The sequence below is a fragment of the Mesoplodon mirus genome (assembly GCF_964341445.2).
Source record: "Mesoplodon mirus genome assembly, chromosome: 16".
NCBI classification, from domain to species: Eukaryota; Metazoa; Chordata; class Mammalia; order Artiodactyla; family Ziphiidae; genus Mesoplodon; species Mesoplodon mirus.
This window is the reverse complement of record NC_138992.1, coordinates 65,148,044-65,166,148: the sequence shown is the minus strand read 5'-3', so window position 1 is coordinate 65,166,148 and position 18,105 is coordinate 65,148,044. Positions and strand designations below refer to the sequence as shown.

Here is an 18,105-nt window from a genome sequence, read left to right as displayed (position 1 = left end):
TCTCTATAATTTTGCCATTTCCAGTATACCATATAATTGAGATCATAAAGTATGTAACCATTTCAGACTGGCTTCATTTACCTAGCCATATGTATTTAAGATTCCTCCAAGTCTTTTTGTGGCTTGAGAGCATGTTGCTTTTTACCATCAAGTGAGACTTCAGTGTATGGATGTACTATACTTTGTTTTTCCATTCATCTGTTGAAGAGCAACTTGGTCACTTCTAGTTTTTGGCAATTAGGAATAAAAATGCTATAAACATTTGGATGAAAAATGCTATAAACATTTGTGTGGACATTAGTTTTCAAATCAGTTGGGTAAATCAGGAGTACAATTGCTGGATCATATGGTAAGACTGTGTTCAACTTTGAAAGAAATTGCCAAATGGTCTTCAAAAGTACCACTTTGCATTCCTAGCAGAAATTAACAAGAGCTCCTATTGTTCTGCGTCCTCCCTGACAATTGGTATTGTCAGCTTTTTGGATTTGAGGGTAAAGTCTTAATGCAACATGACTGCTGTCCTTATAAGAAGAGGGAGAGGCACTCGGGATGCATGCACACAGAGAAAAGACCATGTGAGGTCACAGCGAGAAGGCAGCCATTTGCTAGCCAAGGGGAGCGGCTTCAGGAGAATCCAAACCTACCAACACTTGTTCTCGGGCTTCCAGCTCCAGAACTGTGAGTAAACAACTTTCTGCATTTAAGCCATCCAGTCTGCGGTATTTTGCTTTGGCAGCCCTAGCAAGCTAACATACTAGGTTTCATATGTTTTCTTCTAGAAGTTTTATCATTTATAATTTGATATTTAGGATTATGACCCATTTTGAGTAAATTTCTGGGACAGGTGTAAGGTCCATGTCTGAGCCAAGAAGTATAGATACTACAAGATGTCATTTTTATTCAGAAACTAAGGGAGAGTCAAGTCATATAAATTCCTACTCTAAAATCTTCACACCTAACTTTCCAGGATTCACATTTTCTTACATAGACCAGTCTCCTCTCGGTTTCTTCAGTTAAGTCAAAACTACGTGTTCCTCTTTGCCCATATATTTTTGCTTGTTAGTGTATTTCTTGAGCTGTTTTCATATTATTTCTTTACTTTCTGTGAATTTTTTTTTTTAATTTGGAACACCAAGTTGTAAAGATGTATGTTTTTTTTTTTTTTTTTGCGGTATGCGGGCCTCTCACTGCCGTGGCCTCTCCCGTTGCGGAGCACAGGCTCCAGACGCGCAGGCTCAGCGGCCTTGGCTCACGGGCCCAGCCACTCCGCGGCATGCGGGATCCTCCCGGACCGGGGCACGAACCCATGTCCCCTGCATCGGCAGGCGGACTCTCAACCACTGCGCCACCAGGGAAGCCCAAGATGTATGTTTTTACCTGACAGTTATACCACATGTAGACTGTCCAGTTAAGTTGAGAATGGTGAACCAATAGCTTGTATTTGTTTTTAAAATTAAATTAATCCTGGATAAGAAAACAAACAAAAATACGGATGTAGAACTGTACCCACACCAATTATTGGAAAGACTCCTTTTTCTATTGAATTGCTCTTGCACCTTTGTCAAAGATCAGTTGACTTTTTGTGGGGGTATTATTATTTTAATATTTAAATAAGTGCATTTGAAATAAAATTTTAAACTAAGTATTATCTGCAGTTATGGTAATAATCCACCTAGCTCAATATTAACTATAAGGCTATAAACGGATCTGTATAACTTACTGAATTATTTATCTCCAGCTTGATTTTTTTTCATAGATGAGTTCAGACTGATCTATTCCTTGAAGAGAATACTTCAATTTAAGGAAAATACCCATTATTTTGATTGGCATTTTGGAAGGCTGGCTCCAGGCCAGAATTTTGCGTGTGCTCTTTCAGGTCCAACCATAGGCAATTACAAAGTCCTTAGCTGAGAGACCCCACATCAGACCGGGTGCACAGGCAATGCATGCCAAAGGGGGTTGCAGTTAAAGACTCCACCCCAGTCGGACTCCACACGTCCCAGTCCTGCTTCCTGCACTTACCACACGTGCATACTTTTGCCAATGCAAAACTTTAACATGTTACAGTTGCTTTGATCACATTTTATCCTTTCTTCTTGTTTCTTTGATTCTCTACATTCCATCTGGTTATGTAAACATTCTCATGGTTTTAAATTTTCATTTTCTTCACATTGGGGTGAGGAAACTGGTGGCATGCCTATTTTCAGAGATGTATTTCATTTGAGTGTAATGAAACTAACACTAGATACATTTAAAGCATAGACTCTATAATTTCACTTTTATTTATTTTCGGGATCTCAAGTCTAGTTCCTTGTAGCTATGAAGTATTGCATCTATTTGCAGTCCTCAAAAGATTCTATGGAATTTTAAGCCAAATTTACTTGGAGAATATTTTTTCCTAATGCTTCAGTAGATTCGCACAACAGCTGCTGATTCTCCTTCAAACAGTTTGGTAACATGAAGATCTGGAAAAAGTACTACTCAGGGCTCCTTCTGTATACCAGGTCTGGAGTTTGCCACTTGTAATTGAAACGTAAGCCACCACAGATTATTTTATAAGTAGTAATTCCATCTCCATCACTGTGTAAAATCAACTACTTAAAAAGCTGTTGTATGTATTTATCCAGCTGACACCTGCACACATGAATACACAATATTTCAGAATGGAAACATATTTGCAAATTCATTACAGAACACATCTTCTCCCTCATATTAAATTCCACAACAGAAATCATAGTAGATAAAAGGGTAACAGACTCTATCCTACCTATAATGCATGCATTCAAGTTTATCAAATGAGACTCTAAATTATCATAACTTAGAATTTTAAATACTTGAATATAAAATAGCTTCAGCTAATACTTTCTTAAAATGTTGATGACACATATATGTACACAACGCACACGCATATGTATTCATTTTTTAACTAAATGCTATTCTATATTAAAAGTGTAAGGTCTCTCCTGGGGCAATCTGAATCTTGCTACAAAGAGAGTATAGAATGGGATTGATATGGATCTGTGTGGTCATTAATGGAGATGCTATCAGTAAGTTTGGTTTCAAAAAGTAATGTGTGTCCTTGCCTTTATGGAATTCACAAACCAGTGAGAGAGACATATAAACAAAGTTATTGGAAGAGAAAAAGTAAGTATATGAATAGAGGTAAGTGCACTGTTTCAGTTAAATATAGAAAGGATGAGTCAGAATGAGTCTGTCTGGAAAAGTCAGAAGAACTCACAGAAGAGGAGATCACTGAGCTGAATAATGAAGGAAAGTAGAAGCTTTGTAACTAAATGCAGAAAGAAAGGGGGTATTTTAGGAAGAAAGTATATATTGTGTAAAGTCATGAAATTACAAAAGACTAAGATCTGTTTGACAGAAGTTAAGTAGTTTGGTATGGTTGTAACAGAGGATTCACGTGAGAAAGAAGAGCCTCTCTTACTGATGATGAAATAAAGCTCCAATGAAAATAAAGGTAATTGGAATATCATGCCATCCAGCACTTAAAACAAAATTTTAGGATTTTGAGGAGTTTCTGCTTGTTTGTTTTGCTAATTAAACTGAAATATCTAATTCAGTCATTAAGCAAGTGTTCACTGAGAAAAGCCTGAGAGAGTACAAATAAAGTATACACAACACACCTGAAAAAGGAATTTCATTAAAGATCTCTACCTATATGATTGACAACTACCTTAATTAACATATTTTCAGTGTGAAAATGATATCGGGGATATCTGACTATATAACGGACACATCCAAAGGAAAAGGCCTGTAGGTATGCATGTTTGAGGGTACCCCATCAAAATAATGAGGAAATCTCAACCAGATTGTCCTTAGGAAAAGTCAACCACTCAGGAAGCTACAGCCACCAGTGTGGACCTTTTACTCTGCCTTTTAGTGCATCACTGTTAAAAATGAAAGTACAACCAAGGATCACCAGACATTTAAGAAAGGTTTTAACATGAAAGGGACCCAAACAAATAAGTAGGAGAAACTCTTCAGAGGAAACAGAGAGAATGCAGAGAGTAGTAAAAAACTTCAAAAATGAGCTACTGGGGGCCCTGCTTCCTGTGTGGTGCCCAAGTAATTTCCTACTAGACTGAACTTCCTGTAGATTAGATCTATAAACTCTGGACAACATATGAGAAACAACTACCTCAAGACACTAACGAATGAAGAAAAGTAGGTAGATTCTGGAAGGGAGATGACATTTGGAAGAAGACACCTCCCATCCTTTAAAAATGGCTTTTAGGGGCTTCCCTGGTGGCGCAGTGGTTGGGAGTCTGCCTGCCGATGCAGGGGACACGGGTTCGTGCCCCGGTCCGGAAAGATCCCACATGCCACGGAGCGGCTAGGCCCGTGAGCCATGGCCGCTGGGCCTGCGCGTCCAGAACCTGTGCTCCGCAACGGGAGAGGCCGCTACAGTGAGAGGCACACGTACCGCAAAAAAAAACAAAAATAAAAATGGCTTTTAGCCTAAGAGCAGCCTGAAGTTGTCACCACACTGAGTGACTAACACTAAGCAAGAAAACATGTAGTCTTTCTGGCCAGAAGAGAGGACAGAGTTTGGAGCAATCAGAGACTCTGGAGAAGGAAGGGGAAATCCTAAAAAAGGTGAGAGCAAGGGAGAGGGATCTCCAAATGCTATGTTTAAGCTTTGCAAAAGATACCTGGTTGACCCTTATGCATGCACACGTGAAACAGAAGCCAAGCAGCACAGAGTCCAGTATGAGATCAACCAAGTTAACTACCTACAAAACAAAATTTGACACTATTTGAAGGAATAAGGCAGAACCTGGACTTTCTAAATCGTAGAGTTCATGATAATGAGGATACAATACAACATTACTCAGCAAAGAAGAATCGGAAAATATGACCCATTCTCAAAAGAAAATAGAGACTCAACCCATTAATGACCCAGGTGTTGGAAACAGTATACAGGATTTTAAAATGGATTTTTATAACTATGCTGAATGAGCAAAGTATACTCATAATAAATGAAAAGATAGAATAAAATTAAATGAAAATTTTAAGATTTAAAATACAATATTTGAAATTAAAATCCACTGAGTAGATTTAGCCAAATGGAGATAGCAGAAGAAAAGATAAGTAACCTTGAAGATAAAGCAGTAGAATTTGTCTAATCTGAAGAAGTGGAAGGAAAAGAGAGGAGAAAAAAGGGTGAGCACCTCAGGGATCTGTGAGGCAATACTGAAATGTCTAATATACATGTATAACTGAAGGAGAACAGACTGAGAGAAAAAATATGTGAAAAATAATGGCTGTGACTTCTGCATCTGGCTAATATGAATGACCCAGCCATTCCATTCCTAGGTATTTACCCAAGAAAGATGAAAAGATTGTACATGAATGTTTATAGCACCTTTCTTTGTAAGGGCCCTGAAGAGGAAACAATCTAGATGTTTTCAACAGGTGAATGCATAAACATAGTGTGGTATATCCATACAATAAAATACTACTCAGCAACGAAAAGGATAACATATGAATCTCAAAATAGTTACATTGACTGAAAGTAGCTAGACAAAAAGATGGACACATTGTATAAATTCTTTTACATAAAATTCTAGGAAATGCAAAGTAATGTATAGTGTTGGAAAGGAGATCAATGAGCTTGTGAATGGGATGGAAGGTGGGAGAAATTATAAAGAGAAGAAAACTTTCTAGGGTAATAGATATGTTCATTAATTTGATTGTGTGGTGGTTTCCTGAGTATGTACGTCAAAGTGTATCTAAATGTACACTTAAATATGTGCTGATTAGGGTATGCTAATTATACTTCATTAGGCTGCTTTAAAATAAGCAGGGAACTACAAATGTGAAAACTTAAAATAAAACCAAACTTTGGCTCATCACAATAAAATTACTGAATACTAAAAATAAAAATAAAGAGAAAATCTTGAAAGCATCCAGAGAAAAACAACACACTCTAATAGGTGAACAAGGTCATGGAACAAAATAGAGTTCTGATAGACCAGAAAAAAATCTGACAACCCAAATTTCTATATTCAGCTAAAACGAAGAAGGCTAAATAAAGGCAACTTCAGATAAGGAAAAGAGAATTGGTCATCAGCAGATATGCACTTTGAGAAATGCTAACGGGAATTCTTCAGGCCAAGGGGAAATAATACTGCATCAAAATTCAAACTTCAGGAAGGAATTAAGAGCACTGGAAATAAAGAGCTTTTTCATAAAGCTAAAAGGGTCAGTTTGTTGGGAAGACATAATATTCATAAGTGTTTTTCTCTCAGAACAGCTTCAAAATTAATAAAATAATGATAGAATTGAAAGGAGCAATAAATGATTCTACAGTCATAGTTGAAGAATTTTTAACACTTTTTCAGCAGTTGATAGGACTAAAGAAAATCAGTGAATACATAGATGGATATGAACAAATTACCAACCACCTTGACCTAAATGATGTTTATAGAACACCACATTCAGCAACTACAGAATATACACTCTTTTCAAGCACACATGATATGTTCACTATGGTAGATCATACACTGGAAGATGCAACAAGTCTTAATAAATGTAAAAAGATTGAAAGCATACAAGATACGTTTTCTGAGTGTAACAGAATTAAATTAGAAATCAATAATGATGCAACATCAGGGAAAATCACTGACATAATTTAAAGCCCCTCTATTTTCTTTAGCAAAGAAATTAGAAAAGACTTCAAACTGAATAGTCAGCATAAAACCATAAAGCTTTTGAAGGGAAACACAGGATATCTTTGTGATTTGTGGGGAAGCACAGTTCTAAAATCTGAAGCAATAACCATAATAGAAAAAACTGAAAAGTTAGACTTGTCAGAATTAAAAACCAATTAACAAAAGGCAGCATTAATAAATTGAATGGGCATGCCACAGGTTTGAAGAAAATATATATTGCAAAACACATATCTGACAAAGGACTGGGATGCAGGGTATATAAAAAACTCCAACTCAGTAATAGAAAGACAGCTCAATAAAAATGAGCAAAGAATTGAACATCCACATCAACACGCACGTGATACAAACACATGAAAATGTTCTCAACATTAGTTGTCAGATTAAGACTACATAGACGGGCTTCCCTGGTGGCGCAGTGGTTGAGAATCCGCCTGCCGATGCAGGGGATACGGGCTCGTACCTCGGTCCGGGAAGATCCCACATGCCGCGGAGCAGCTAGGCCCGTGAGCTATGGCCGCTGAGCCTGCGCGTCCGGAGCCTGTGCTCCGCAACGGGAGAGGCCACAACAGGGAGAGGCCCGCGTACCGCAAAAAAAAAAAAAAAAAAAAAAAAAGACTACATAGACATACCACAACACACACATCAGAATGACTAAAATTAGAAACACTGTCAATACCAAATTTTGGTAAGGATGTACAGCAACTGGAAAACTTACATATTGCTGGTGGGAATGTAAAATGTGACAGCTATTTTAGCAGAAGATCTAGCATTTTTTAGTAAAATACATGTATACTAACCTACGATCCAGGCAAAAAAAATGTATATACTATGCTGTTTTATTTTTATGAAGTTCTAAAACAGTCAAAATCAATCAGTGATGGCAAAAAAAATTGAACAGTGGTTCTTCTGAAGTGGTTTTAGGATTGGTGATTAGGAAGGGATATAAAGGATCTTTCTGGAATGATAATGATATTCTATCATGATAGGCTTCACATTATATTTACAAGTATTTGCATATTTTAGAACTCAGCAACATTTGTGCATTTGATTGTATGTAAATTTTACATCAAAGGAAAAAAAACTTAAATATTGAACTCTGTGGCAAGAATGCTTACATTGAATACAGTTGTCTGCAATTGACTCTAAGATGCATAAAAACATATGGTATATCAAAGTAAGAATAAATACGTGAAAGAGCAAGGGTAATAAAATATTAATCCAAGAATCTAGATGATGGGTATATTGGCATTTACTCTAAAATTCTTTCAGTTTTGCTATATGTTTCAAAATTTTGCTTAAAATTTTTTTCAGAATCTAAAGTGCTATAACCAACATCTTTAGAGAAAAGAGAAAGCATAGCATTTGGGTACACTGGGCCTACAGGATGCCAGGGCTGGAAGGGTCTGTGCTGGCAGCCAAGACTGTATTAGGGATCTTGGAAGCGTTGCCAACATGTACGACATTCAAGAAGCCACTAACCAACTCCTGGATGTGAACTTTCATGAAAACCAGAGATCTATTCAAGTGACAGAAAGTGGCCTCAGAGTGAGCACGAGCATCTCCAAGTCACTGTTAGAGCGACTGTACCCACTGGTTTTGAACAAACGGGCAGATGAAGTGAGAAAGAAATTCAGGTCATCATGCAAAATCAGCAGAGACCAGGCAAGATAAATTTTGACATTTCAATGGAAAGTCTGGCTCAGGTTCATTGTCTGAGATCAGTTGATAACTTACTTGTGGTTGTTCAGGAGTTTAAAGATTCTAATTCAAAGGAGGAAGAAAAGGAAGTTCTAAAGGATTTTGAAGAATTGTCTGGGAAACTCCTGCGCTCCAATCCTTTGAAAGTATGGAAAATGGACACCAGTTTCAAGAAAAAAAAAAAGGTGTAAAAAGGTAAGTCAGAATTCAGTAAAAGGAAGATGGATAATGGACAAGGAGACAAAATAGTTGAGAGAGATGTTAAAAAAGAGTTTACTAACAATGCCTTAAGTTCAAAAGAAGAAATTGATTCTCAAGCGCTGAAGTTTAGAGTCACAGGCAACAGGGTAGAAGGGAAACATTGCTTTACTGCACTAGAGACCACAAGAGATTTTGGGGGCGCTGTTCAAGATTATTTTAAGTGGAAGGCTGACATGACCAACTTTGATGTGGGTGTTCTTTTGAATATCCATGATAATGAAATCACTGCGGGTATTGCATTGATAGAAGAGTCTCCACCAAAGAAATATCACACATTTTGGATTTGCAACTCTCAGATCTTCTCTTGCCTATGGAATGCTCCAGCTCTCTTCCCCTCACCCTACTGATATAATAGTGGATCTGATGTATGGACGAGAGACAAAACAATAGAGGGCTACTGAATGATCTCACTCTTATTATGTTGTTGGTAATAATAATCCAATAATCCAGTGGCTATGATTAGAGCAGCAATTACATCTCATTTTTTGACAAAGAGCCAAATTAAATAAGGCAAACTAAAAAAATAAAATAAAATAAAAGGCAGACTACCCTGGGGCTTGCCCAAAGATGCTGTTCATCTGCATCTTTGGGATATCTGCAAACTGGCTCTGTGGATATATTGTAATGTTATTTTGAAAAAGGATGGACTCCAAGAAGAGAAATTGGAACCTTTATCCAGCTTGCCTACACTACACAAATTAGTGGAAGGTACATCAGAAATAAATTAAACATATATGAGGCATTGATTGAAGCCAGGGAAGCAAAAAGTTGTACAGGGAAATGTTTCCTTCATCAATGACTACATGGCTCAGCTGTGATTATTATATGACAGTATTAATGTCAAATTGAGTTATTAACCAAAAATAACTACACTAGGTGAATGGAGGAATGGTTATATAAGAGAATGAAATCCTCATGTTTCATAGTGTGAAGTTAATACATATTAATATTGAAAGAATCAAAAACAGCAATATGTGTTATAATTTAGGAATATGATAGTAAATACCAGAAGAAAGTGACTGGAACAGCTTTTCTCTGGGAAACACAAGTCAGAGGTGAGGAGGAAACCAGAAGACAGCTTTTTAAAAAATGTGTGATAAGCTGTGTAAAGTTATTTGACTTTAAGTAAACAAATAAGAAAGTAAAATTTAATATGCAGTGATGTTAAAGAATGGTATCACTCAGATGACTCTGTTGAGAAAATTCATTCTTCCAGCTCCAATTCTTATTATAAAATATAAGAATCTTAATGTTTGTCTCCATGGGAATTGCTATGGAAAAGTTAAGCTTATTAACCAGAAATTTATGAGTATAAACTTTAGTGAAGCAATGTACATTTTCCAGTGAATTTATTTATTTATTTATCTATTTTGGCATATGAGAAAACTCAGTGATGTTTTCTAGACCTCTCTGCACTCAAGAAATTTACCAAGAGTACTGGAAATATGAAAAGTACAAAAATAAGAATGGGAGAAATTTTATAGAATATTGAATTTACTTAGAAGAAATGGTTGTGAAACTTGCTTTATTGTATTCTATATAGATCTAACAAAATATGTCACAGACGTAAGTTGATACAGATTGATTTCCATAAAACACAGCTTTGAGCAGGTCACTCCAAGCTCAAAAACATAACTTCTGTCTTATCACCTACAAAATAAAGCCTGAATTTCTTGACATTTAATGCTTTCCATGCTCTACCCGTAAAACATATTTCCTGTAATTTACTGCTCTTCTCCTTTGTGTACCCTTCAGGAGAGTCAAAATGAGATTCCAGCAGTGCCTCATAATCAATCCTTTATTTATTGTCTCTATGACTGTTTTTTTGTTTGTTTGTTTTTTGTTTTCCGTTGACTGCTCGGCATCCTCTTCCCTCATCTCTAAACTTCTGTTTATCTTAAAAATTATTATTTTATCCTGAGTATTTATATATTAAATTTGCATAATTTAGTTTAAATATATTTATGCTTACAATTATTTATCTTAAAAATTATTTTCTTAAGAATTAAAAATAAATTCTTTTACCTTAAAAATCAACTCTTAACCTTACATCTCTTTCTAGCTATTATCTGATCTAGATTCTATCTTTTACAGATACGTTTCTTGAAAGGACTTAAAAATGTATTTTAGATTTAATTAGGTCTTTTGCTACCTTAGCCAAAGCAATGTCAGTAGAGTGCTGGGAAGTTACAGAGATAACTGTAGATATCTCATAGAGATAAGTAAGAACTCAGAGAAAGCAAATGGAGATCTTTCTAGGCTAGCTGTGAGCAAACATTTTTCTTTTGAATTTATATTATACATAAATTATTCCATAATATATACATAATAATATATATAATATATACATAATATATATAATAATATATATAATAATATATATATTATTCCATAATATATTACATATATTACAAGAAAGAAGGAAATTCTGCCGTTTGTAACAACATGGATGGACCTTAAGGGCATTATGCTAAGTAAAATAAGCCAGACAGAGAAAGACAAATACTGCATGATGTCACTTATATGTGGAATCTAAAAAAAAGAGAAAAAAGTCAAACTCATAGAAACGAGAGTAGAATGGTAGTTGCCAGAGGCAAGGGTGTGGGGAAATAGGGAGAGGTTGCTAAAACGGTACAAACTTTGGGGCTTCCCTGGTGGCGCAGTGGTTGAGAGTCTGCCTGCCGATGCAGGGGACGTGGGTTTGTGCCCTGGTCCGGGAAGATCCCACATGCCGCGTAGCGCCTGGGCCCGTGAGCCATGGCCGCTGAGCCTGCGCGTCCGGAGCCTGTGCTCCGCAACGGGAGAGGCCACAACAGTGAGAGGCCCGCGTACCGCAAAAAAAAAAAAAAAAAAAAAAAAAAAAGTACAAACTTTCATTTATAAGATAAAGCCTGAGGGTCTAATGTAAATTATGATGACTATAGTTGACAACACTGTATTGTATAATTGAAATTTGCTAAGAGAATAGCAAAAAAAAAAAAAAAAAGTGAGGTGATGGGTGTGTAATTAACTCGATGGGAGAAGTTATTTCACAATGTATCCGTACATCAAATCATCAGGATGTTTGCTTTAGATATCTTACAACTTTATTTGTCAATTGTACCTCAGTAAAGCTGAAAAAAGAATAAAGGGGCCAGGAAATACAATGTTTTTGTATATCTAGAATAACAGTGAAACCAGATATTTCTGAATCATGAATGCTGTGTGGTAGGAAAACTATAGAATAAGTTGTCGGTTGATATGTCCACCATATAGATCCAACGTGTTTTGGTGAGACTTTTTTCTCTTCATGTTTAAAGTAGAGTAACACTTTTCCTACTCCCCTGAGAAAGTGTAAGTGAGGTCAAAAGTTTTGTCAAGTAAACTGTGGGGTTGCAAAATCATATTGCAGACAAACATTTCCAGTCTTCCAGTTATGCTGTGAAAAAAGAAAATGACTCATTAGATGTGTGAGAACTTGTGAGATGACCAGCAGGATGCATGCTTTTCTATGCATGAGAAAGTCCAGAATGGTCATGAGGTAATCACTTCCTCCTTCTACGCCCAGAAGAGAACTGAACTTGGCCTGCCTTGTTTGAGAACAGACACTGTGCAGAGGAAGGGTGCTCATTGTTTATCATGTTATATCCCAAATTCATATTATTGTGGGGCGTTCCTGCCAGGCTTGCCATATGGGTTATGTGGTGAACCTCGATCAGTTTATTTCAATTTAAATAAAGTGTATGGTACGACTGCTAAGTAAAAATGTTGTGATGTGTGTATGGCCTGAAAGGGTAGTCAGAGGATAATGACAACACATGACATCATAGCAGAATAAGTGGTGTCTTACAGACTGGGACCTAAGGTTCCATTCCTGCGCAGAGTCAGGTTCTGAGAAGTCGTTTCTCACAGCCTGAACGTCCTCAGACACTCACACTGCCTAGTCTAGGGGAAGAGAAAGCTCTTTGCAGTATTTTGCTCAGAATGCCTCTTTGAACCTAAAAAAGCTGAGGGGCCTATCTGGCGAGCAGGAAGCCGGGTGGCTAAAGCACGAAGTGTGTGGACAGAAAGGGAGGGAAGAGGCATGCCAGGGAGCAGCCAGCCAGCGCTCTGGCCACGTTCCACGTGGGGAGGATGAAGGCGTCTGCGTTTCTTTCTTCCCTTCTCGCGTCTATCAGCTTCTCTCCCTCCCCATCTTCTAACATCCTTGTTCCCAGCCTGTATAAACACTCGGCTGGCCCCCAGTGAACAACAACTATTTTGCTCGTATTCTGGGTAAAATTCATTTATCATTAGCATCATTAAACTTGAGAAGTAGTGCTGTGACGTTGCCAATGTTAGATTGTCCAGGCTGGGGATTGAAGGGAAGATCGTTTTTTAAATATTCATAGACACAAAAACAAATATCTAATATGCATTACTCTAATTGATTTATCACATGATTATGTAGTATATGCTGTGTGTCAGATATAGTTCTAAGCTTTTTTTTTTTTTTTTTATGGTACACGGGCCTCTCACTGCTGTGGCCTCTCCTGTTGCGGAGCACAGGCTCCGGACGCGCAGGCTCAGCGGCCATGGCTCACGGGCCCAGCCGCTCTGCAGCATGTGGGATCCTCCCAGACCGGGGCACGAACCCGCGTCCGCTGCATTGGCAGGCAGACTCTCAACCACTGCACCACCAGGGAAGCCCTCTAAGTGTTTTTATAAATAGTAACTCATTGACTTCTTATACCAGTCCTACAGCTTAGGTTCTATTATTTACATACGTGTCCTACAGATGAAGCAATTAATTGAGGCTCAGGGAGATGAAGTAAATTGCCCAAGGTCACACAGCTAGTAAGAAACTAGCTGGGATTCAAACTCAGATAACCTGCAGAGCCCCTACCATTAATTTAATGCTGTGCTGCAGTGTGGTGACTAATGAAAACACGTGAAGAGAGTTTAGTAGCTCATTGTAGCTGCTGATTTGATTGTACTTATTTTCTTTATGGAGTCCAATATCTGGGGAGTGCTTAAAGATTGCTCAGGTGCTGAAAAACGCTGTCAGGCATTTAAGGGTCTGGCAGTACAGATAACTTGAAAACCCTCCAGCTACAAACACCAAGAATTGCTCAATAAATTATAACTAACATCCTTATAAATGCATGACTGAACTGCTAAGAAAGGCAGGGAAATTGCCTTGGGCCAGAAATGAAGAAGGAACGGAAAATCAGGACGGTGAACTGCAGAGCTGATGCTGTGACTGCCTGGAGGTTATTTATCGCTTTTAATAATATAGGGGCTTGAATTTAATACCAGTGCAGGGAGAGTTAGGACTGAGACCCACACCTTTTATAGAGCTACCCGTTCGGTGTGAGTGAGAAGTCAGGAAAAGCGAACTCTCAAAAGTTGTGGGAAGGATTAGAAATTTATACAACCACTTTGTAGTGCAATGTAACCATGTCTCATGAATTTGAATATGTGCATCCTTATGACCAAGCCATTTCTTTGCTAGGCTTATACCCTGGAGAAATTCTAGGCCATGGAAAAATCAGACATGGACAAGAATTTTATTGCAACATAGTTGCATCAGTAAAAACTTAGAACAGGAGAGTAGATAAGTGGATTATGCTATATTCGTACAATGGAATACACAGTGCAGTGAACATCAATGTCCTGTAGACATGTATTGCCAGGGATAATTCTCAAAACGTTCACTTCTGTGAAAAAGAAAGACAAGTTGCAGAGTATTTGCAGCATTGAGCCTAAGTGCTGAAATATAGAAAAATCAGAAAGAATTTTAAAAATTATAATTCTTAACCTCAAGAAAAAAAGAAACTAAAAGCACTTCTAATTATCCCTCTCCAACACAAAAGCTGTACCAGCATTGCAGATGTAGTTGGCTTCCCTTTGGCCCAGTGCCTACCCTCCAGACAGACCCTCAAAACAGGTCTTGGAGCACAGCGAGAAAAAAGTGGTTTTACTGAATGTTTTCTACTTACAGGAATATATATATATATATATATATATATATATATATATATATATATATATATATATATATATATATATATATATATATATATATATATATATTCTCATCTATTTCACCAAAATTCAAAGCAAATCAATATACCTGTAACTCTCATTCCGCCTACACTGCATCTTTGCCTCTTTCTGGCCTGGCCAAGTGTCTCTCATTTCCTGAATCCGCACAGATGAACATAGTCCCAAACTTACGCAAAGTCGTTTAATTCCCTTTTGCTTTTAATCCTGCATTTTTAGCCCATCATGTGGCTCACCAAATAAAGGATCTTTTTAAGGATCTGTTTATAACTGTGTGTGTGCTTTATAATAACATTTTTTTCCATCACAAACAATTAAAAAAACAGAAACAGGAGTCAAAGAAGACCCTGGGACATACATAATATAACAACTATTGTTATTTCTTTAAAAATGTTTTTATTGAGATATAATTCACACAAAATAATTCACCCATTTAAAGTGTACAATTGAATTTTTTTTAGGACATTCAGCAGAGTGGTGCAGCCATCAGCACAATGAATTTTAGAACATTTTGATCACCCCTAAGAGAAATCCCCGTACCTATTAGCCGTCATTCACCATTCCTCCACCTTGTTTCTGCACCCACCTTCACCTCCCCAAACCCTCTCCCCCATTACCTGCCCCCTGCTCTCCCACCAGCCCTAAAAAACCACTAATCTACTTTCTGTCTCTAGACATTTGCCTATTCTGGCTATTTCATATCAGCGGAAGCACACAATATGTGGTGTACTGTGACTGATTTCTTTCACTTAGCATGTTTTCAAGGTTCATCCATGCTGTAGCATGTATTATACTACATTCCTTTTTATTACCAAATCATATTATATTGTATGGACATACCACCTTTTATTTAATCTTTCATCAGGTAATGAATATTGGGTATTTGGATTATTTCTACTTTTTGGCTTTTATGAATATTGCTGCTACAAACAGTCATGTATAAGTTTCTGTGGCATCATGTGTTTTTATTTCTCTTGAGTTTATACCTAGGATGGAACTGCCATGTAATATAACTTGATATTTAACCTTTTAAGGAACTGCCAGACTGTTTTTCAAATTGGCTGCTCCATTTTACATACATACCAGTAGTATATGAGGGTTCCAACTCTTACACATCTTTGCCAACACTTGTTATTGTTTATCTTTTTAACTGTAATGAATAATGATGTTAGGTATATCTTCATGTACTTATTGGCCATCTGTATATCTTCTTTGGAGAAATGTCTATTCAGCTCCTTTGCCCATTTTTAATTGGTTTATTTGGTATTTTTATTATTGAGTTGTAAGGGTTATTCATATATTCTAGGTATGTCTCTTATCAGAAGTATGATTTGAAAATATTTTCTCCCATTCTGTGAGTTGTCTTTTAACTTTCTTGATGGTGTCCTTTGCATCAAAAAAGTGCTTGTCCTTGATGATGTCCTATCTATTTTTAATTTGTGCATTTGATGTCATATATAAGAAAGTATTACTTAATCCAATGTCATCAAACAACTTTGTTTTCTTATAAAATTTTATAGTGTTAGATCTTATCCTTGAGATCCATTTTGGGTTTTTTTTTTGTATATAGTATGGTAGAAGTCCAGCTTCATTCTTTTGCATGTGGATAGCCAGTTGTCCCAACACCATCTGATGAAAATATTGATCAACACCATTTGATGAAAATATTGAATTACTTTGACACTTCTGCCTAAAATCAATTCACCATAAAAGTGAGGCTTTATTTCTGGACTGTGAATTCAATTCCATTGATATATATGCCTGTTCTTATGCCAGTACCACACTCTTTTGATTACTGCATAGCTTTTTAGTAAGTTTTGAAATAAGGAAGTGGGACTTTGCTCTTCTTTCTCAAGATCGTTTTGGTTATTCTGGGTTTCTTGCATTTCCATATGGATCTTAGGATGAGCTTGACAAAGAAGGCAGTTGGAATTCCAATGGGAATTGTGTTGAATCCATAGATTAGACGGTGAGTATTGCCATCTTAACAATCTGTGAATACAGGGTATTCATTTTATTTAGATTTTCTTTAATGTCTTTCAGCAATGTTTTATAGTTTTCAGAATATGAGTTTTATGACTTCTTTTGTTAAATATATTCCTAATATATACATTTTTCATGTTATTATAAATATGATTGTGTTGATTTCCTTTTTGGGTTGTTCACTGAAAATGTGTAGGAATACAATTGATTTTTGCATATTGATCTTCTGTCTTGCAACCTTGCTAATAAATTGATTTACTAGTTCCAATAATATTTTTTAAGTGGATTCTTTAGGATTTTATATATACAAGATTATGTCATCTGCAAATAGAGATAGTTTTACTTCTCCCTTTCTAATCAGGATAATTTCTATTTTTTTTCATTTTCTTGCCTAATTGTGCTGGCTAGAACCTCCAATACAATCCTGAATAGAAGTGGCAAGATTTTTAATACATTTTTTTTTTAGACTGTGTTTCTCTGATTTCTTTCTCTCTTATGATTAGTAGTAAAGTATTAAAATAAAAGCTTGTGTCTTTTTTCCTTAGAAGCAGCAAAGAAGGAGTGAACTAGAGGAAACCAAACATTGCCCTACAGCTATTGTCTGAGAAGAACAAAAAGGGAGAAAGAGATTGAATACTGTTCTAAATAGAAATAGCTTTGAAAGTAAAAATAGTACCAAAAAAAAGGAAGTAATTGAGGTGTTGATGGGTATTCAAAACAATTGAAGTAGAAATTTGTCTTGTGTCATAAAATGAAAGGACACATGCTTCGGAATAAGATGGACTTGGATTTGGATTTTGTTTTTCTCACCAACTAGTAGGGTATGTTATTGAACTGCTCTGGGCCTCGGTTCCCTCATCTGTAAAATTCAGTGATAATGATCGGTGATCGTGGTCACACAGTTGGAGCTGTGTGTGTAGCTGACCCATAATTCAATCTCGGGTTTGACCCCAAAGCCCGTTGAATTACCTTTGAGAAAGGTACACTCTAAGGGAAATAAAAATGTCAAAAGACAATTAAGCTAGCAGGTCAAATACTGAACAAACACAGAGACCATTTATTTTCTCTTAGAAGCGGACAAGACACATTCGAAAACTTCAGTCTTGCATATTTCATTTCATAAGGTGCTCGTCAGTGCCTAATTTTAATTTTTCACTGGAGGGAGACTATTGTGAAATTAAATATTAGGAAATATAAAAGGTTGACCATATTTCTTTGTTCCCTGCTTAAATTCCAAAATAGCCTTACTGTCATTGCTTTAAGTTTTTACATAATGCCATTTTATTAGAGATATGAAATGAAAAAGAGAAAATATATTTATATACTTTATAAATACTTAGAATAATTGTGTATTGAACAAAATCAACTAACTTTATTACGCATGAAAAGGGGGATTTAGACATAAATGACTGAGGACCTGGTTATTAAATATGCCTCATGGTTACCT

The 18,105-nt window shown here is 36.5% G+C and overlaps 1 pseudogene across 1 annotated transcript; it reads left to right on the top strand.

Moving 5' to 3' along the window:
- Nucleotides 1-8,144: 8,144 nt before the first annotated feature.
- LOC309792007 (tRNA (guanine(6)-N(2))-methyltransferase THUMP3-like) lies at nucleotides 8,145-9,041 on the top strand (annotated as a pseudogene). Its single transcript has one exon. The product of its transcript is annotated as a tRNA (guanine(6)-N(2))-methyltransferase THUMP3-like (transcript).
- Nucleotides 9,042-18,105: the final 9,064 nt, after the last annotated feature.